The following is a 24,170-nucleotide window of genomic DNA, read 5'->3' on the forward strand; positions in this document are numbered from 1 at the left end:
CCCATGAAATAAAAACCCATAAAAAGGCGCCACATCACTTAAATCTGATTGGTTAAAGGAAGTCTATATTCATCATGACTCTTCCTTTCCTACAACTATAAATAGGGGTCTCATAATTCAGAATAAAGGGACCCTAGAACTCTAACAAGTAGCAAGAGAAAGCTCGTGGATCAAAATTCACAATTTCTCTAAAAAGATCAAGCAGTCAAAGCAAGTTCATCGAGATTCAAGATCAAGACCGTAATATTCAAGAACAAGCTCAAAAGCCCTTGAATTCAAGCACAAGTCAAGATCAAGTCCCTCAAATCAAGAAATCAAGTTCAAATTCAAGATCAAGCTTCAAGACCTTAAATTTATATTTGAAAAGACGAATCAGAGGATTCATAGAGATTGTAACACTCGCATTGAAATTAATAAAATCGATTGTTGCAATATTTTTCTTGTCTCGAATTATTTATTTTTCAGTCTTGAAATTTTATTGTCCAACAGATCCATAGATACTTTCTTAAGTAGCATACGTATATGTTTGCCTCCTTCCTTTTCTTTTACTTTAGAAAATAAACACTCTGGTCTAGACACGCACATAATAAGTTGACATCACCAACAAAAAAATCAGAAAAATAGTTAACTAAATTAATATAAACTTTTGAAAATGTTATATTGTGAATTGAAGAGGAAAGAAGAACTATCACACATATAAATATAATTTCTCTCAAAAGAATTTTAAACAGTAATAGTTAGATTCTTTTCATCTCAATATCCTACTTCATTTGTATGTCAATCGAGCCTTAAAAGAGTAAAAAAAAAACTAAGTGTTGCATGAAACGAAAAAAAAGGACAACTAAATTGTTAACTAAAAGTGCTAAGAGCAGTTGAACATGAAATTTAATAAATCAAAAATATCAAAAATATTACACTTTGAACTATATCTTGGTCGGTGAGACTTTTCTTTGTTGCTATATGCTATGTCTCATACCCACAGTGAGATGAGGATAAAGAAACGGTCATGATAGTAATCTTCTTTTCATCTACAATAAAAAAATTTAATGAGATTAAGATAAAGAGAAATACAAGATTGCAAAAAATTAATTAATGGGCACATAACATAAAAGAAAATTGTTTAAATAAAATAATACAAAACTCTTTAAAAAAATATAAAAATGTACGAAGTTTATTAATGGAGTATGCATAGCATAAAAGAAATCTACTCTAAAAAAATAAATAAAGCTTAGAGGAGTGACTTGCAGATTGCACATACCTTGTAAGAACCAATTGTCATTAGACTTTTTCAAGAAACTATTGCCATTGTTTCACACTATTTAAAGAAACAATTGAAATTAGATTTTTTAATGCAAAATTAACTAATTGGAGGTTATGAATATAAAAGGTTTTAGAGTTATGAATTTTATTAATATTAATTAAGAGTGTAATTTATTATGAACATAAAGAGATGTGAGTTATGAAAATGATTTTAAAAATAAAATAATTGAAAAAAAATGAAAGAAAAACTCAAAAAAAAAGGAGAAAAAAGATAAATAGAATCCTTGGCCAAAGAGAGGTGCCACATAGGCATATCTATAATCCTCCTTTATATATATACTAGTAAAGCCGCGCTTCGCACGGTCATGAGATACTTCATTAAATATGTAATTTAATCTATTTTTAAAACATTAAAAATAATCAAAGGACCTTAAATTATGAAACATAATCATAGAATATTTTGTCAGTTTCTAAAATTAAGGAAAAAAATGTATTACCAACTTCAAAAGTTTATTTCTTGATAAGTGATTATTTTAGGTTTAGAGAAGAATTAAGATTCCTCTCATGAAAAATAAAATGAATAAAAAGAGGCAACCGATGGTTGTCATTATTGTTATCTTAGCAACACTTATATTTTTTTTAAGTTGTAAGCTTGAACAATTCAGACCAATAGACAATAGAAAGTAGTAATAATCTTTAAAAATATTTAACAAAAAAATTATAAAATGTAAAGAATTAAGAACTATAAGTTGCATATCAATAAACAACTTTCTAATGAATTAAAATGTCATTTGAAAATTATAAACTAATGTTACATTCTCAAATTTTATAAAGTTGATCTGCATAATTGTGGAGGAATACATAGATATTTCAAAAGAAGAATACGTATACGGTTGCCTCCTTCCTTTGCTTCTACTTCAGAAAATAAACATTCTCATCTAGACACATACATAAAAATGGACCTCACCAATCGAAAAAAAAAGAAAAGAAAAATAGATAACCAAATAAATATAATTTTTTGAGAATGTTATATTGTGAATTGAAGAGGAAAGAAGAACTATCATATATACAGATAATTTCTCTCAAAGAAGGATGTTACAAGATGCTTCACGTTGGAATTCGATAGATCTATGAATTTATGCTCCTTTTCTATTTTTCCTTTATAGGTGGAAATAAAGTTTTACCGTTTCTTTTGCTTTGTGTTTATAAATAATTTTTAATTTTTTTTTTAAATGATAATAATGAGATCCTTGCCATCTCAATATCCCCGAGCCGGTCAGAAGAACCAATATGCAATAGAGTAACTTTTATTATAAAGTTCAAATACACAAAGTGGTGAGTAATATCTTTTTTTCTTGGACTGATTAGTAATATTTATCAAATAAGCAGTCCAATAAGAAAAAATAAATATTCAATCTATAAGTTCATGTTCTTGAGATAATGTTGTTTAATATGCAGTTTCCTAACAATTGAAAATTAAACTACAAATAGATAAACTACGCCAATTCTTATGAAGAAGATAGAGTATATCTAATTTTTTTAGCTCTCCCACTTCATAAAGAAACAAAGTAGCTAATAATATTGAAAAAATAAGATCACGCAAACAATGAAATAATAATTAAAAAATTAATGATTTTAATCCTTTTGCAAACGATAAATATTCATATAATAGATTTGTTATTATTGTCAAGGGTATTTATGGTACAATAGTAAATCAGGTTAGATACACTCGTAGAAAATAAAATTGACGAGTTAATCAAGATACTTCTTTTTAATCTTATTCAATAATCTTTTTAAATTAATCAGAGATTGAAATGATCATCATTTGAATTCCATACTTGTATTGCCTAGGAAAACATTTGCAGTATAAATATCCACCAATAAAAAATAATGAAGATGTAAAAATAAGAAACACTACAAACTGTCAAGTTCTTTGTTTTTCAATTTAAAAAATAGAAATTAAACCCAATTTCATTTTTTTTTTTGTCATTAAAATATGATTCACAGTATAATTTCTGGCCCCCTCCCACACACTCTCTCTCTCAGACTTCCATCTTATTCATATACCCTTGCGACTTCATATCTGATTTCTCCTTCTACCATTATTTCTACTTCTACCGCTATGCTATTGAAGATTAAGGAAATAACAAATCAAAATACTTCACAATCAAAGTAATTCAAATCTAGCAAATTCATATGCCAGTCAACCTACAAAAAAATATCTAAAATCAATAAAATATAAAATTTATTAACCATATTAAAAAGAAAAACAATAGAAAACTAACATGCATCTTTAATTTTCAATTTGTAACTCAAACAGGAAACGCTTCAATCGAACGTTAATGCACATTATTTCAAAATACATATCTAAAATATAAAATATACACTAAAAAAAAATAATTAAGAAGAAAAATAAAGAATCCATAACACTGATTCACAACAAGCTAAAAAACATTAAGAAATTGGATGGGATATTGGGGCCTTATATATAGTACATAGGGAAGATCACGACTCATAAGAATTAATATCACTTGAATGTGGATGACAACATTTAAATTGCAATTACTTGTTGTGAATTAATGATGCAACTGTTTTAAGATTTATGTCAATTGACGTTTTCATTGAAAAAATAATGGGGTAATTGCTGCAACCTTTCATTTGTCTTTGGAAGAAAAAAAAAATTAAATATATTTAACATAATTAAAGGATTTGAATGATTGAGTTTTGAGTTTTTTAACATAGAATATAAATGAGAAAAATAGAAAAAATGCCCAAAAAAAGGAGAAAAAAGATAAATGTCATTGGAGATCATAGAGAGGTGCCACATCACCTCCTCTATGATCTTCCTTTATATTATATATAGATTGATTATATCGTAACAACCATTTTCTCAAGTTGATTTCTTTCCTCTAATATATTTTCTGGTGGTTTGTAGTACAAGAATGATTACGAGGTTGTTGCTATTATTGCGCATGAGCTGGGGCACTGGAAACTGAATCACACGATATACTCCATAGATGTGCAGGTATTGGGAATTAAGCATGTGCCTTTAAACCAAAACAATTATTCTTTTTTACTGATTAAGTAGATATTCTCGTTCCATTTATGTGATGTAGTTTGTTTTCTTTGGAGATCCAGGTACTAGTTTGAATTATTATATTTAATGATGGTTGTCTAGAGGGAAAAAAAAATAAAGTAACATATCTATGTATTTTAATTATAAAATATAACACTAACTTTATGAAATTACATTTTATAGCATTTATGACATATTTTTATTGTGTTTCTCTTATTTTTACCGTATTGGAAAACCAACCTTCAGTTATCCCTCTTTTCATTCCATATTGTTTCTCTCTCCTTATTTGAAAGATATTTTTTCGTTTTTTCCGCCTTTACCAAAATCTTCCCGCTTCAATTTTACTTTCTTTTGCACGATTTTAGCTCTATCAGATCTTCATCTATTTCAGGTAACACTTAATTTAGCTATTGCATGTTTTTTTTTTTGAGGGATTTTTCGACTCTAATACATCTCAAAATCAGATTTTAATTTTTTTTTTAATTTTAATGGATGAACAAACATTAGAATCACAAAATAAAACTACTGGCGTACGAAATTTAAATTTGATGTCAGATTGTGGACCGTCTTTTAGTATCGGCTTAACTCAAGAAGAAGTTTTTAAAGTTGTTTCATCTTCTTTACAGTTTAAGAAATCTCACAAATTGAAGGAGATTAGGTCAAAATTTCGCAACGATCCGGTTACAATGACAGAAATTATGAAAAAAAAAAGTTGCAGAAAACGCATTCTCCAAAGGAAACAAAATTTAAAAAAACAGAGAAGAAAAGAAAAGCTCAAGAAATTGAAGTTTTGAGTAGTAAGGTTGATGAGGAAGTGCAGAATTCTTTTGCTGATGATTCTCAAGAAGATAGTGATAAAGAGGTATAGTATTTTTTAGTGTAAATATATTTTTTAAGTAAATGTATTTTGCTATAAGTTAAGATGTTACTAAAGTTGTAAGTTATATGTATTTTTGGAACTACTGAATATGTATTTTATGTTTTTGATGATATGTGGAGGGAAAATTAAGTAGAAAACATATTTGTGAAGATGATAGGATAATTGTGAAAATTTACTGTTAATAAATAGGTTAATACTCATGAACAATTTTTTTTGATATATGTATTTTTCTATAATTAATATGTATTTTTAAGAATTTATCGTTTTTTGGACTGATAAACTACATATGCATGTTACTTTTAGTTTAACTACCATAATAGTCTATTCGCTATAGGGTATGCCATTGGCTATATGTATTTTTTGCTTACTTCATATGTATTTTTCAGTGTTGGTTGTATTTTTACCATGATTTATTTATATATTTTCAGTGTTGGTTATATTTTTAGCATACTTGATTTGTATTTTTTAGTGTTGCTTGTAATTTTGATTATATATGATATGTTTTTTTCAGTGTTGGTTGCATGTTATATTTTTTTTGTATGCTTGAATTTTGTTTACAGATTAAGAAGTGGTAGTTTTACTTTGTATAGGTGATGTGGGACGAAATATTCATAGTCAGAAAACTTTCAAGATTTGCACCACACATGTGCTCGTACAGTGACAAAGATATTTATGGAAGCATACACACAATTTTAAACAAGGAACGGTTTAAAAACTTTTGCGACAATAACATTTTTGGTCATTTTATGAAGAAACAGCAATGTGTAGTGCAAGAATAGTTGTCCAGATGCGTTATGACACTTGAGGTGAAGGGTAGTTCTTCTTCTGAGATTCTGATTTGTGCTAATGACACCTTTCTTAATTTTACTCCCAGGGAATTTTCTATCATAACTGGATTGAATTGTGTGTCAAATAGATATGACTTTATTTTTTACGAGGGTGTACCAAATAGGATGATTGAGAAGTATTTCAATGGGGCAGAAATTATATAGAAAACGCAATTATTTCTAGCATTTACGTAGAAAGTATGGAGGAAGAACAATAATGAGGATGCTGAAAATTTTGCAATCCTGTATTTCCTACATTCATTTATGTTATCTAATGTTGAAACTGTTATTATACCCCTTCTTCATTTCGATTTGGTCGATAGTGGAAGATATAAGGATTTTCCATAGGGTTCTTTATCTTTTGAAGATCTGGTCAGAAGTTTGACCAACCGGTTGACAGCTGGTGGTCAATTTTATTTGATTCAGGGAATACCACTGGCTATTCAAGTGTGACTTTACGAGTGTTGTTCAAATGTCCCACTAAAGCTTGCATCGAAGGTTGATAATCGGATTCCCCGATTATTAAATTGAAAGACGATTGCACCTCGTCCACGCTTTGAGTTTTTGATGAATGCTATGTTCAATGACAATGACAAGGTTTGTTGTTACTAAATACATATGTATTAATATGTAATTTACAGTATACATATATACATTTTTTATTTACAATTGTTTAACTGATTCTTTAGCATATATTATTTACCGATTATTCTAGGTTGTCTTTAAGAACATAGAGCCAATGAAAAAGGAGCTGAAAAAATTACAAATACCACAGAAGGATGCAATACAACATTAACGTTCTATTGATTCTGATTACGACTTCCAGGATCCACCACCAAGAAAGATCAACGAACATTCAAAGAAGAAACAGAAGGTTGATTCATCAACACCAGTAGCGAAGAAACCTTTAAGGAAAAAGAAAGTAAACAAGCATACCCAAACTAGGACACCAACTCCTCGTGCTGCAAAGACTGATAGAATGAAGACACCAGTTTTCAAGCCAATTTCAACACGACAGGCATCTTATTCAAAAACGAAGAAAGGAAAGCAAACAGCTCGGGTTATTTTTCCTCATATACAGTCAAAGCTAGATATTCATGTAGAGAAAGTAGCCGTGTCAAAGCCTGAGAGTCATGTTGAGAAAGAAGCCTTTATTTCTAAGAAAGATTTTGATGCATTCCGCGATGAGGTAATTGTTTTTTGGCAAATATTTATTTTACATAAAAAAAATTTGCTTATTGATTTTGTATCAAAACAGGTTCGTCGCGAGTTAAAAGGAATTCGTGGACTAATGAGAAAAAAATCAAAAAAATGAAGAAAGCATTTGCTCAAAGCAAGGTAAATTTTTTCTTTGAAAATCTTAGTTGATTTGAATATGTATACTTATTGGACTGCCTTATACAAATACAACATATTTGTAAAATAACTGGTTATGTTATTGGGCACAATTTTTTCAGGAGCAGGTTATAGATATAGATGCTGATAAATCAAATATTGATTGGGGGGGGGGGGTAGAGAAATCTGGACAACATTTCAATCCTGATGTTGTTCAATCTTCGAATAATATTTCTGATGGTACAAAGATAAGTATTAAAGTTCCAAATACATATTTACTTGTACTTTTAAAATTTATATTCAAAATACATTTGAGGTTAATAGAACTTTCAAGTTTGGAATAGAATTGAAGATTGACTTTAGTATGATATGCAAATTTTATTTTTTTATGTGTTGTTGACTTATTAAATACATATGCATTGTTCATTAAATACAATTATTTTTTACATCACATGTAGTGTATATATACATTTTTTATGATGCTCACATAACAATATATATAATTTGGTTTATTAAAAACATTATAATATGCAACACAGTGTGTTTTTAGTTTTGTTCAAAAATTTATATTTTTGAGTTTGATGTTATATATCAATATGTATTTTTAATGTGTTCTACACACTGCATATGTATTTTTAATTTTATTCATATGTATTTTTAACACAACATATGTATTTTAACACTGAGTGGTTTTTTTGTTATGTTCATAAATATGTATTTTTGAGTTTGATGTTATATATCAATATGTATTTTTAATGTGTTCTATACACTACATATGAATTTTTAGTTTTATTCATATGAATTTTTTAATACTACATATGTATTTTAACAAAGAGTGGTTTTTTTGTTATGTTCTTTAATAAGTATTTTTGAGTTGGATGTTATATATCAATATGTATTTTTAGTGTATTTATATATATATATATATAAATATTTATTTTCATAAAAAAAATATATTATGTTTGACTCAAGTATTTATAGGTTATTTGAATTTGTAGATGTATTTGTAGCAACAACATGCAGATAAAGATCCTAACCTCCATAATATGAATTATGTTGGTACCAAAAGATCACCACAACAATTAAGTTTGCAGGTTGATCAGGAATTGAAGGCAAATATACTTGGTAGAAAGGTAAATAATTAAGTTTCATATATGAATATATATATATATATATATATATATATATATATATATATATATATATTCATTTGAATTCACATATATAAACAGATACACGTATATGTTTGTTTGATGGTTTGATTTTTTTACTTGTTTTCAAGGGGTGCACTGATTTGCATTCCGAAAAAATGAATGTTGAAATTGATTCTCAACAATTAATCCCTGATTAACTTCTCCGAAGTATAAATTTGGATTACTTACTTTCTGAGAAGGTTGTTCAACATGATTGTCGAGTATGTATAGTGATGTTAACTTTGTCTTCATGTCATGTAATAATTCAGAGGACAATTAAATTTTTTCTTTCATTTTTTTTCAGACCAGCGATGAGAAAATTGATGAAACAATTTTGTCTGATTCGAAATTCACAATCCCTGATGTGATATTACCGAGCCTAAATGCCTATAAAATACAAAGCATCATCATACATCCATCGACAAACCGTCAAGAAGAATCTCGTCATGAAATTTTGGATGCAAAAACTTCTGAGACTGTTATTGAAGATCATGCTCAAGTATGTATCTTACTAAAATATATTTTGAGTTTATTGAGGTTCAATTTGATAGAAAAAAAGTAATATTTTTTTTTCAATTTTTTTGTTAGATGAACAGAGAGATCACTGATTTGAGTTCAAATTCACTAGTGAATTCAGAGGTCGAACTTGCTACAGAAGAGCGAGTTAGGAAACCTCCTAATACACAAGAAGTAACCAATGATGAATAGAGGGATGAACAATCATGGCTTGATTCACAAAACACAATTCCGGATGAGTTTCTACCTAGCTTGAATGTCTACGATAAAAAAAGCATCATGATTCATCCATCCGCTAATCGTGAAGTTAAAAATCCCAGACCAAAGTTAAGGATTAGGCGACCATCAAAATTCAAGGAATCGCCATACACCAAAAAATTTGGTTCAGCAGCTGGTAAGTACAATAAGATATATATAATTTTTAATGTAATATGTCTTGCAAATATATTTGTATTTATTAAGTTTTTGTATTCTGTAATTATATAGGGAGCTCAGTAGAGCTAATACACATATTCCCTCAGAAACATTCATTTTTATATCACCTGATTGATGGGATAATAGATATGAAGATTGTCAAGAACTTCATGGACTGGATTTCTGCCGACCTATTAAAAACTACTTCCAAGAGATAGTTCTTTTGAATTGCTTCATATTATTTTTTTGTATCAATTATGTTTTTATGGTTTACCATCTCCTTAAAATACCTAGGAAAGGAAAAGTGGATCATTACAAGAGGGGAAAATCATAAATTTCAAAGATGCATTTTGATGTTGAGACTGTTGAAGACAAAAATTGATTCTATACGATGGGGTTTGCAGATTAGACATGGACAGACTCGGTTAGTATATTATTTTAAAATTTTTTTCCATTTCGTCTGTAACACTACTTAAAAATACATATTAGGTTACATTGAAATACATATGGTTTGACATATATGTATTTTAAGTATTCAAAATATGATATAGTATACTACATCACATACTATTGCATATACTATTAGATAACATTGTCTACATGTAACTGATCTTTAAGAATGCAATTATAGATACCTAAATCCTCTACATTAATATAAAAAAAAGCATATGTATTTTTTACTTGAATACACTTTAATATTTAGTATATATATTTTCTTAATGTTCTAAATTTTGTGGTATTCACTAATGTAGCATATTGATGTCTGCTTATACTACTTGAGAAAGAAGTCAAAATATGGGCTGCACAGTTCGTACAAAAATGAGTCAAACAAATTGTACAAATACAGTACAGTTGGCTGTAGCTTTATGAACGTAATTAGATCTTTGAAGGATGTATATTCTATGGATCATCAAAACCTTAATGCTGCAGGACAGAAGCACCATCTTATTGAATACATCAATGGGTTTCATATGCATGTTGCAGTGCTATGGCATACAGTGGAAGACATTTTTATTCTGGTCAATAGAAAGGAAAAACATCACTAGATTCTCGTGGTTTTATCATTTTCAGAGAGGTGTATATTCTTGTATGATTCATATGAATCCAGTGGTCATTATGCAGCTGTTCTTGCTGAGATCGAGAAAATAGCAAAGATTATTCCATTTTATCTCCAAGCTTGTGATTTCTATGTTAAGAAAGGAATTGATCTTCAAAACCATCCAAGATACAAAGACAAAGAATCCTCAAATATGTTTGATATTTTATTTAAAGATGATTTGTCTCAACAACCGAGTGGAAGCTTGTAAGTTTTGAATTTACATATACCAAAATTGTATGTTTGTACAAAATATATTTCATTATTTAATCAAATTTGTTTTCTTTATTTTGTAGGGATTGTGGTGTCTTTATGGTTATGTATGCAGAGTGTCTTTCTTATGGTCACAAAGTTATTGCGAATGAGTTCGACCCCAACGCACTCCGTACACGATATGCTGCACTTTTGTGGGACTATGGGATCTGAAAACAAGAAGCAAATTCCATTAGTGATGTCAAAGCACCCTTGAGACCTGCAAGGCAACATAGAATAACTAGTGTCACTGAAGTTTTTGATGTATGATGGTTGATGGATTTTTAACTTTTTGTAGTTTAGAAACTAGTTTATGGATGTAGGTTTTGATTGTACAGACTAATTTTTATGTTTTGAATTGGTTCTATTTCATGGAGTTCTACCTTTCACCTTGAGATTTAGTTAAAAAATACATAGTTTTTATCTTATGTTTAAAAATACATATGCTGTATAAATCAATTGTATTTAGCCTAAAAATACATATGCAATGTTAAAATCAAATATTGCAAAACTATATATGAATCATTCCTAATATGTATTTTAGTATATTGTTGTTGTTCTTTAAAATTTTTCACCATCTTCCTATATTGTTAAATATAACATGTAGTGTGAGATTTATGAAGTTCTACCTTTTAATGTGAGATTTAGTTAAAAAATACATATGTAGTTTTCATATTATGCTTAAAAATACATATGCAGTATAAATTAATTGTTTTTCAGCATAAAAATACATATGAAATGTTAGAATCAAACATTACAACAATACAACTGCAACTTACCTAATATGTATTTTAGTATATTTTCATTATCTATAATTATAAAGTAGGATTAAAATTAAAGTGAAATTTGAGATTTTAATACAGTTATTTACAAAAAAATATATGCAGTGTTGATATTTTGCTACAAAATACATATGGATTATACATTAAAAATATTTCCCAAAAAAATACATATGCCGTGTTAATATAAAGCTATTGAAAAATACATATTGATCAAACCTAATATGTAATTTTGATATGTGTTCATTTTAAATCATTATACATGAGAATTTGAATTAAAGATAAATTTGACTTTTTTATGCAGTTATAGATTTGATTTTAGTTACAAAATACATATGCAGTAATGATATTTTTCTTAAAAATACATATGGATTATACATCAAATGTATTTTTACAATATAAATACATATGTAGTAATAACATTATGCAATTCAAACATATATTTGTAGAATATGTCACATATATTTAAACCTTTGAACAATTAGGAATCATATACTTGTTTGGTTAATCAAAGTTACAACCTTTAACCTAAAATATATTTACTATGTCAAAAATACATATGAACTGCTGCTTGAAATACATGTGCAGTGTTCAGATTTTGAAACATATACATCTCCAGTATTCAGATATTACTGTCTTCAATTGTCAAATAATTCATAAATGTATTAACTAAACTGAATTAGTTCATCATTATAAAAAATAAAGTTTTAAGAAATAATACAGAAGAAGAATTGTATCATTTACGATATTTCCTACAAGAACGCATATTGTGACCCTTAGCCTCACAACCACCGCATGAGTTGATATTCTTCTTTCCAAACATATCCCGGCCTGATTTTCCACGATCTTTCTTTGAAGGTCTTATGAATTTTGGAGGCAGTACTATTTCACCAAGTATGCTCTCTGAAATTATCCAGTCATCGTTGTGTGGCAACGGATAGATTGAAACATCGTATGTCTTCAAAACAGTTTTTAGTTTAAACAAATTAGAACAGTATAGCCCCTTCTCAAAATTCTTTTTCTCCAACACCGCACAAGCATGTGCACATGGTATCTCATCTATTTGAAAAGCATTATATGAGCATTTTTTCCTTGATGCAAACAACGAAGTGCTTTTATTTGGCATGTACCGTATACACATATTCTGTGGCTGGTACAACGTGACATACAAATAAAAAATTAAATGCACTGATACAAAAAGAAGAATTTCATATTCCATGATATGTTGTAAGCACACCAGCATTTTGCAAAAAAAAAATACCTATGCAATAAAAATACATATGCCGAGTACATTTTAACAGAGCAGCCAAATACATATGCAGTTGTTAATAGTTTTTAATACAACAAAATACATATGCAAAATACATATTATGTTTTTAAATGTTCATATTTTTTATGTTGTATATCTTTTCATTAATTTACAACTGAATAGAAAGTATTTTTCATATTTATGTTTTCATAATTATTTCCACAAATCTAAAAGGTCATACCGTCATACGGATACACAAAGCCTCATTCTCACTGAGTATGTCATTAAACTTTTCAATGAGTGTTGTGAAGGTATATGAAGCTCTTGCCTATTTGCACAATTTCATTTTGCAAACAGTAATCGAACTTCCCCAAGAAACTCATAAATTGGCAGTTCTCTAGCTGATACAAGCACTCCATTCATTGACTCCGCAATGTTTGAAGTCAAAGTCCATCCTAGGTGAACTATTGCATATGACCTATCCCATTTTTTGTAACCCGCCAATTCTAAATATTTCTTCACCCTAATATCAGCTGCCTTAACTCTTTTCATTAACATGTGAAATTCTGACTTTGAATATGATTTGGTCATTGTATAAAAGATCTCCGACAATACATCGTGTGACTTTCTATAAATTTTTTCACACTTCCCCATAGATGCCACATACATGCATAATGTAGAACATCTTCGTACAAATCACCAACAGTCTTTATGATGCTTGGATTTCTATCAGACACAACACACATATTTTGTCTTTCCCCGTACGCTTCCTTTAGATTATCGAAGAATCACGTCTAGGATGCATCATTTTCAGAATCAAGCACACCATATGCCATAGGAAATATATGACCTGTATACATAATTCATCATTTTCAGAATCAAACACACCATATGCCAAAGAAAATATATGACCAACATATATAAAAAAAATTCTGCGCAGATCGACATAAATACATATAGGAACTGCATATGTATTTATTATAAATACAGGTAAATTAAACTATATATTTTATCTACCTGAAATTGTATCAATTACATATAATAGAATCTACATGCACCTCACTATCAAACATAATCAATTTTACATGTTTCATTCAGGAAACTTTGAAAATATATGTAGATTCTATACAAATATGTATATATGAAGTGGATATATGAATTTTTCAAGTGATTTGCAGAAATACCAAAAAAAAATACAAGAAGTTATACTGTATAATTATTATTAAATGATACTAACATGTTCCGTCCGTTGTACATGCTGTTACAAATGCCCCAATATACATTTCTCTCAGATAACTAGCATCAACAACTACTACTGATCTACAATGATCGAATCCTTTAATGAATGCATGTAGAGCGATAAATACATACAAGAACGCATTATCATCTATCTTCTTCATTCTTATATGTGACTCCGGATAGATAGTATTCAACACATATAAGTATGATGGCAGTTTCTTATAAGATACTGATTGCTTACTCCTCAAATCTTCTAACGCTCTTTCCTTGGCCGCCCAATATAAAGTGTATGTCAAATCCATACCAAAATCTTCCTTCATGTCATTTTTTATTTCCGTCGCACTGTGTTTTCATTTGTGGTTTTTGAATTTTTGTGTAACCATACCAGCTATCAACATACTAGTTGCATGCACCTTTGGATAGATCTTGTCCTTCACTGGGCAAGTATGTTCAGGTATGAATCTTCTAATTCTAAACATTCCAGTGTCTCCCATGCTTGATGCACACATTAAGAACTCGCAGTTTCTTGATTTGCAAAACAATGTATAACGGCATCAAACATGATTTAATACATTCAAAATACATATCCAAAGTAGTATTAAATGAAATCAGAGTGATATAGAATGTACGTATATTTTCTTACTTGACTGTTTACTGTGCGTTTAAAACTTCTCCCTAATTGAATAGTCCTTCATGAATGACTTTAAAAAAAAAAATTTCATGTAAACCTGGTTGTCCTCAACATGCTTGTGATGTGGATCTGAGATAATCACCTATCCATCTCAAAAAATCTAATGCTTGTGTATCTTAGCAAACCACTAAAGCTCCTTCATTTATTGTATTTATCACTGTTTGCAAGTTGTTACAGTTGATTCCTCTTTCAGCCACACATATAGATGAACTTGCCAAGTTGCTCCCTACAACTTTCTCCAAAATGCTCACATATAAAGGAAGACAATTCATGTCTTGTATCAGCTTTTTCTGCAATATAAACACCTTTAAACCCATATCATTATCTATTTCTATATGCCCTGCATTAGGAGTGATTTGATATTCCACTAGAATACGTTTGCTGGTTAAATCCACACTTAAGTGAGATACCAAAACATCGTGCAGCTCAACGAATGTTGTTGATGTGCTCACCAATATAGCATCAGTGATACATTCTTCGAAGTTTTTTTTGTACGTCCATCGACCAGAGTGCTTCACAAGGACTGGTATGCTTCCCATTTCTACTTGATTTAACCAAGAAATAAATAAATATACATATTTGTCAGAAATCACTTATTTCGACACACACTTTACAGCTTTAAGTGCAGACAAAGTTACACAGCCAACATCTCCATTAAAAAAATACATTTAAACAATATTTGTTTACAGTAAAATACAAACACAACAAAAGTTTTCAACCAAATACAGAAATTACTGCATCAAACGGAACTAAAACAATTACGAAATATATTTTCACATATATACTTATACTCTCAAATTCCAACAAGCAAAACAAAAATACATATACAATGTTAACATAAATCATATAAAAAATACATATGCAGTGTTAACATTAAGCATATCAAAAAATACATTTGGAGCATACCTAATTTGTAATTTGATATGTTTTATACATATTTGTCAAATGTCACTTGTTATAACACGCACTTTTCAGATTTAAGTGCAAACAAAGTTACACAACCAACATCTTAATTTAAAAAATACATTTACACAACATTTGCTTAAATTAAAATACCTTTTCAAATATACATTTATACTATAGAATTCTGACAACAAAACAAAAATACATATGCAGTGTTAACATTAACCATATCAAAAATACATATGCAGTGTTACCATTAAGTACATCAAAAATACATATGGAGCAGATATTTTATACTTTTATATGGGTTCATAGAATATCATCAAATTCAACAGATACATTCGATCATTCATTTATCTAGTATTTCAGAAAATAATTGAATAAACTTCAATTTGAAAGTTGTTTACAATTTGTTCTATTGTTAAAACAATCAAAACTACAACAAATGATCCTCAAAACAATAGTCGAATACTGATTTTTTCCCCTTGAAACAACTTTTAAGCTGAAATTTGCAATAGATAGTTGAATTCCAATATTACTAATGCCTTGATTCTAACTGGAATTTGTCTTACAATTTTTTCATATACAAATTAACGACAACAACAAAAACTTGATAGGCACATCAGTAATGGTTAAAAAACGAATTGAATAACGATAATGATTATGTACCTTAAATAGTAGTAATGGCTGAATTTTTAACTGATAGTTGAATTCAAACAAATGGAACAGAAGAATCAACAATTGAATTTGATTCAAACAAATTACTACATTGTTTTGCAATTGCTGTTGATTTCGAAGAAGAATCAGTCCAATTTCATACAGCAATAGCAATGCTTGAATTTTCAAAACAGGGTTTGTTTAGAACAAATTTCTAAGAAAAGATGCAGCTATTTTTGGGGAAAAACTAAAATTTGAATTCCGAAGATATAATGGAAGTCACGTTTTTTAAGAGTTTTAAATGGAAAAGGAATCTACATATTTACTTGATTGGTAATTATACCATATATAGCTCAACTAATTTCAGTTAATTAAGTGCAGTAAATTTATTGTAGATGTATTTTTATAGCAACATTTTTGAAAAATACATAATATAAGTTGTTATAAAATGTAATTATGAAACTATTGCTATAAAACTAATAATTAGGCTCTTAAGTATGTTACTTCTGAATTTTTCCCTTGTCTAGAAATCAAATAGATTTCCAATTTTTTCTGGGGAGCATAAAATTGGTATCTGGAATGTCGTTACAAACAGAAATTCAAATCATTTGTGATAATGTCTTTTTAAATTTGAATATCATGCGTATTATTATTATTATTATTATTATTATTATTATTATTATTATTATTATTACTATCTCAAGTTTTGATCTGTCAAACATTTGATTAGAGAAAGCATCATTGCTGCTACTACTACTACTTTAAAAAAAATATTTTTCACCATATATACATATGACGATCTAATATGCTTCCTGGTTGGAAAATTTAGAATATTTGTCTAGCTCTCTTTTACATTACAAAATTTTATCTGATTTCACTATTGAATTAGGGGATACTTATCTGCCAATTTTAACCTGCTTGGTGCATAACAATAAAATTTTCACTTTTTCCTCATTGATATAACCGGGAATGGTGTTTCTTTCTTTGTTCCTCCATATCTTCTCTTTTTTTTTATCTTCGTGTGTCCACTAGATATTCACTCCCTCAGACTTCCCTTTTGCAGAGTCTCTCAAATTGTTCTTTTGGCCACAATGTGATATAAGAATATTGTAATGCAGTGATTAGTAGTTAGCTGATTCATCATTAATTATCTGAGTTATCATAACTGATTAATGTTAGTAGTTGAGTTGTTAGTTGGTTAAGTGGTTGTTAGTTAGTAGGAAAGTTGGTTACTACAAATACTTGTATGCATTACAGTAATGATTAGCAATTGAATAAAAATACAGTTTTCCTAATTGAATTCTATTTCCATCTTCTTCCCTAATCTACCCCCATAGTTGATTACTCGATTTTTCTCTGTAAAAACTCCTATCTAGCTGATAAAACCTCGAAATCTTCTACGAATCCCTTTGTTTTGGCTATTATTGGCATTATAACTTGCTGATTCTCGACACTAATGGCAAAAGGACCTAGGTCAATTGGAGAAACCCACTTTTGAATTTGGAGAATTACGGGAGTTAATTAAAAAATTGGTTTAAAAAATGGGTATCCTTACTGGTGAGGTAGCATCGTTGAAGAAATAGGATCGAACGACATCGGAATTAAAGGAATAACTCGAAGAAAATCAAAGGAATAATTTTCCTATAGAAGATGGAGTTCAAGCTTCTGGGGTTAGATAGTCAAGGGAGAGGCAACCAAAGGAAGAGGAACCCAAAAACAAAAACCCTATGGGCTACCAGCAAGGTATTGATCGTTACTCTAAACTAGATTTTTCGAAGTTCTCAGGGGCAGATGTGAAATTCCGCTTGTTTAAAGTTAAATAATTTCTTAAATTTGATGAAAGTGCTATGGACTAAAGAGTGGGATTGACATCAATACATCTAGAAGGTAAAGTTATTCAATGGCATCAATCTCTTATAAGGTATAGACAGTACACCCACTCGCCTACTTGGAATGAACATGCAATGGCATTGGTAGAACGATTTAGGGTCGATTATGATGATTCTATGGAGGAGATCAAGAAGATTAAACAAACAGGTTCAGTGAAAGAATATCAAGCTATCTTTGATAGCAAATTATCAAGAGTTAATTTATCTTGGGAAAATGGGATTAGTTATTTTTTAGGAGGGGTTATAGATGAGTTAAATCTTGCTATGAAATTGATCAATCCTACTAGGTTATATCAATTATTTAAAACTACTAGAATGCAAGAATCCTACTTGACTGCTCAAGCTAAAGACATGAGACAGGATTCTTTTGTTAATACTCAAAATTTTTTATCTAAGAGATCAAGTGATTCAAGGTTTCTAAACAAACCCTTATTATCAGCACCAAATTATGGTATTCTAGTAGCTTAAAGAGGGTGAACAAAAGGTGGTTAAGCATTGAAAAGATGAATGAGAAAAGGGCACAGAGGTTGTGTTACTTCTATTTTGAGAAGTAAACCCTGGTCATAAATGCAAGAATTTAAAACAATTGTATATCTTGAACAGTAAAGAGCAAGAAAAAAATGATTGATCAAGAGTTAGATTACTATGAAATCCAAGAGTTGGGACAAGAGCCAGTTAAGGAGCAGATGGAAATCTCTATTCATGCCCTGAATGGGTCATTGGGTGTAGGACATCGAGAGTAACTGGTTATCACTCTAAAAACCCATTGCATATATTAGTGGACACTAGGAGTTCCCATAATATTATTGACCCTGAATTGGCAAAACTTTTGGGATGTTGTGTCAAGAAAACTAGTCCTCAATTGGTGTTTTTTGCTAATGGGAATAGTATGAAGGTAAACTAAATCTGCAGAATTTCATGGTTATTCCAGGGTTCTGAATTCACAACGGATTTATTACTCCAACCTTTGAGATCTTGCGGAGTAGTACTTGGAGTCCAGTGTTGCTGACACTAGATGATATCAAAATGAACTTTAGGGAACTCAGTATGGAATTCTAGTACAAAGGAAGAAAACACTTTCTAAGAGATACAGGAAAACAAATCATAACTTCTAATCCTAGTAAATAAGAAAAGCTCACAGGTATTAAATATCAATTGTCTATGATTCAAGTTATGCCTATAGGGTGTAACAAATTATAGTGGTACTCCTTGGAGGTACAAGGTGCATCAGATAAAGATCCTCAAATTTTAAGATTTTTGAATGAATTCAAAGAGGTATTTGATGAGCCTAAGTAGTTACCAAATTTAAGAGGTATTTTTTATCACACTATAGTACTGCAATAAGGAACAGTACCTATCAATAAGAGGAAATGAAGATACTCAATAGTTAAGAAAGATATCATTGAGGAAATAGTCTAACAAATATTAGATCAGGGACTAATACAACCTAGTAGTAGCCCTTTTGCATCACCTATTGTGTTGGTGGGGAAGAAAGATGGGACATGAAGACTATGTGTTGATTATGGAGATTTGAATAAACATACAATGAAGAATAAATTCCCCATCCCTGTGGTTGAAGATCTATTGGATGAGCTTGGTGTTTCTAAGTTTTTCTTTAAAATACATCTTAGAGCTCGATACCATCAATTGAGGATGGCAGTGGAGGACATTCCTAAAAATGCATTTAGGAACTACTCAAGCCATTTTGAATATCTGATAATGCCTTTTGGTATATCTAATGCACCTGCAACTTTTCAAGGATTAATGAATTTTGTGCTCAAGCAGTTTCTTAGGAAGTTTGTACTAGTGTTTTTTGATGACATTCTGATATACAGTCAGAATTTATAGGATTATCTTACATACATTAAATGTGTATTTCATGATATAAGGAAACATTAGTTGTTTGCTAAGCAGAGCAAGTGCTTCTTTGGGGTTCCTAGAATTGAATATTTGGGCCATTTCATATCTGAAGAAGGGGTAACAACTGATCCCCAAAAGATCACGGTTGTACAGAATTGGAAAATACCATTATCTCTCAAGCAACTAAGGGGATTCTTTGTATTAGTTATTATTACAGGAGATTCATTAAAAATTTTGGGGTGATATGCATAACACTTAATGATCTTTTCATAAAGGACAATTTCAAATGGTCTACTGGAGCTAATTCTGCTTTTGTTCAACTGAAGAAAGCATTGCTCTTGTATTAGAACTACCTCATGCTAGTAAAAATTTTGTGGTGGAAACATATGCTAGTGGTTATAGTATTGCAGCAGTCCTTATGCAACAAGGTCATCCTATTGCTTTCATTAGCAAGGGCCTCTCTAATAGACATGTTGCTATCTCTGTGTGTGATAGAGAGCTTTTAGCAATTATGCATGCTTTAACAAAATGGTCATAGTATCTTCTTGGTCAAAAGTTCATTATCAGGACTAATCAAAAGGCTTTGAAATACTTGATGGAGCAGAAAATCTATACCAACTCTCAACTGATGGGTCTGACAAAGTTGATGCCTTTTGACTACACTATTGAGTACAAACAAGGCGTAGAGAACAAAATGGTTGATGCCTTGTTCGGGATTACTGGTTCTGATATTAAGTCCTGAATAATTTATCCATCAAGTTCTTATTTTGATACAAAGGATTATATCTAGTTGGGATTTAGATGTTGACATGAAGCATATTGTTTAGCAAGTAAAAGATGGTACTAGCATCTCTCGGTTCACTTGGCATAATAATTAACTTAGAAGACAAGGTATATCGGTGGTGGGAAGAGTGCTAAACTTGAGAGAATCCATCATCACATTGTGTCATAATACTTCTCAAGGGGGTCATGTAGAGGTTAATGAAACCTTGAAGAGCTTACTCACATTGTTCTATTGGAATGGTGTTAGACAAGATGTCAAGTCCTTTGTGTAGAAATATGATACCTGTCAAATAAACAAAGCTGATTTGGCTGCTTACCCTAGTTTGCTACAACCATTACCCATTCCTGAAGTTGTGTGGTATCAGATTAGAATGGATCTTATTAATGAACTTCCCAAATCAAATGGTTACAAGGTTATTTTGGTGGTTGTTGATAGGTTAATCAAATATGGTAATTCATCCCTTTGAAATATCTTTATTCAGATCAATCTATGACCAAGGTGTTTATTGATTTCATTGTAAGATTGGATGGTTTACCTTATGCTATCATGAGTGACAAAGATCTTGTTTTACATAGTTCTTTTTGGAAAGAGTTGTTTGCACTACAGGGAGTCCCATTAAATACTTCTTCAGCTTATCATCCATAGTTTGATAGCCAGACTGAAGTCCTAAACAGGTGCTCAGAGAAGCAATTGAGGTGCTAACATGCCACTGATAGCTGAGTACTGGTACCATACTTTTTTCCACTTAGTAATTCAAACTACTCCATATGAAGCTTTATATGGATGCCCTCCTCCTCTATACGTCCCATACTTACCTAGAGAATCAGCTTCCTCAGAAGTTGACAACACATTACTTAACCGAGAAATGAAGTTGCAACTATGTCACGACCCGAATTAGGGACTGGCCATGATGGGTATCTCAAGTCCACCAAGGATTGAAGACTACCCCATTATGCCAAGCCAAACAGAATATTCACACTTATAGTGCCTGAGATCCAAACATATAATAAAGATAGTAAGGATAAACTCAAGAGATGGATAATATGTCCAAACTATCAACAAGCACTAACAACCAACACCCAAGTCCACAGTCATCCACAAAGCCTTTAACAATGCCAAATACTAATAATTTATCGGGATATGGCCCCAAAAGTAGCCAAAAACAAGCCTGAAACAAAGTCTAAGACATAGGAAAAAACCCATGAGCCTTCCAAAGTATTAAAGCTTAGCACTTCAGCGTCAACTCACGAACTAACCATGAACTCCTGATCACTATGTAGTAAAAGTAAAAGAATTTTTGTCGCCTGCATCGCATAGGGATACAACATCTGGAAAAGGTTAGCAGTTGGAGAGCTAGCATGTAACTCAGAGATAGAGGATAAAATAATGTCATGGGTAATAATACAAACCATTCCAAAATCCAATGCACATAATAATATGCAAATACACATGTATATAATATCATATACTAGGGTAGGGAACAAGGTTTAGCATGAACTTTTAAAATCTTAGCTTGGATTGTGTAGCATAACTGGCATAATCAAGGCACCCAACTCTCCCCAGCTGGAAAGGCCCCAATACATTATATAGGAGTAACTCTCCCCCAGCTGAAAAGGCCCTAATATGTGTAGCCACATGAACCAGAGGAAGTCATATTCCATATGCCTTGTGAGGGACTCGAACCTCCCAATTTATAACAATACGGGGGACTCGAACCTCTCAGCTATTTAAACCCCTGCATCGGCTAGTGCAGTTTTTAGTGTTGGTCCCTCGAGACCTCAATTTTCACGCCCCAGCTATACAACCCTCTTTTAAGTCCAATTAAAACATTTAACACATATTCCTAATTATTTAACCAATTATGCTTTAAGGCATCCTGTTGGTAACGTCATACTAACCTACTTCCAAGTTCATTATCATGCCACCATCCATCAACCATCACATGGGGGAAATTCATGACCCCTTAGGTTCTATAAACATTCACACGGGGAATACACATGCCCCAAGATTCAATAAAATCATACCACGGTTTATTAACCTTTTATTCGAATGCATTAGTGTAAGTGAGCAAGCAAAACATGTTACAAAGCTATTTATCATTATTAATTTCACCATTAGGTTGTGAGCACATAATTTCCAAAGCCACAAATTAAGGCAAAACCATTAAATTTAGGGGAAACATAACGTCTTTGTTTATTAGCCACATCCATGCACTCCACAAGTTTCAAATCATTAATAAAGTATGAATAATGCATAAGAAACCATGGAAATCAATTATATGACCAATCATGTCAAAATACCTAAACCACATCAAAAACCATTGTTTAAATCCATAAAATTATCCATGTACATTCATGGTAGAGTCACATGCCTGAAATACCCAAGATTATAGAGAGAATTCAACCTTTAAAGCACTACTTGACCCACTTCTTCGAAACCCTAAGTATGGATGCTTGAGAGAATTGAGAGAGAAGAAAGAATGTTTGGAGTGTATTATAGATGAAAATAAGGTCCCATGTATATTTATAAGTCGTGGGGCATTATTGGGATAAGAGGGATATGTCTAAAATACCCTCATTAAGAAGTTGGAAAATAAATTGTCAGTCATTACAGGTGACTTTACGACTCATAGGGTCACCTTACTACTCGTTTCCCCTTAGTCGTAGTCTGGATAGTGCCCAGGACCATCAATACTGGTCTGGTTATGGAAGGACCTAATGACTCGTAATAAGTCCATACGACTTGTTATGTCCTAGTCGTACTCAAGGAAGAATACTTTGGGCATCACACTATTTTTCTTACGAAAAGGAATATATGAGTCGTTTATAGTCCTTACGACTCGTAACATGGTAGTCCTAGCCACATAAAAAAAACTTGGGGTAATACACTGGTTATACTATGAGTGGACATAATGACTCATCATGAGTCTTTGTGACTCGAGGCCTCAAGTCATAATCAGGATAGAAAATCAAGCACCATTCACTGGACACCTTACGACTAGGGTCATATGATCATCAAGACACCCTGTGACTTATAGGGTAAGTCGTAGTCAGGATAATGAGGATAAAAATTTAGAAATTTTCAAGGACCAAAAATTTAGGGTGTTACATTCTCTCCTCCTTAGGATCATTTGTCCTCGAATGATGGGTCAAGGCATAAGTTAGCATGATTTAACAAAGAAACTTTCCCACACTTACCTTTAACAAAGACAGAAAACAAAGATGTTAAGTAATACACATACCTCAAGCACAATTATCCAAAGTGGGGAAC

This window comes from Capsicum annuum, chromosome 5 (genome assembly GCF_002878395.1).
Source record: "Capsicum annuum cultivar UCD-10X-F1 chromosome 5, UCD10Xv1.1, whole genome shotgun sequence".
NCBI classification, from domain to species: Eukaryota; Viridiplantae; Streptophyta; class Magnoliopsida; order Solanales; family Solanaceae; genus Capsicum; species Capsicum annuum.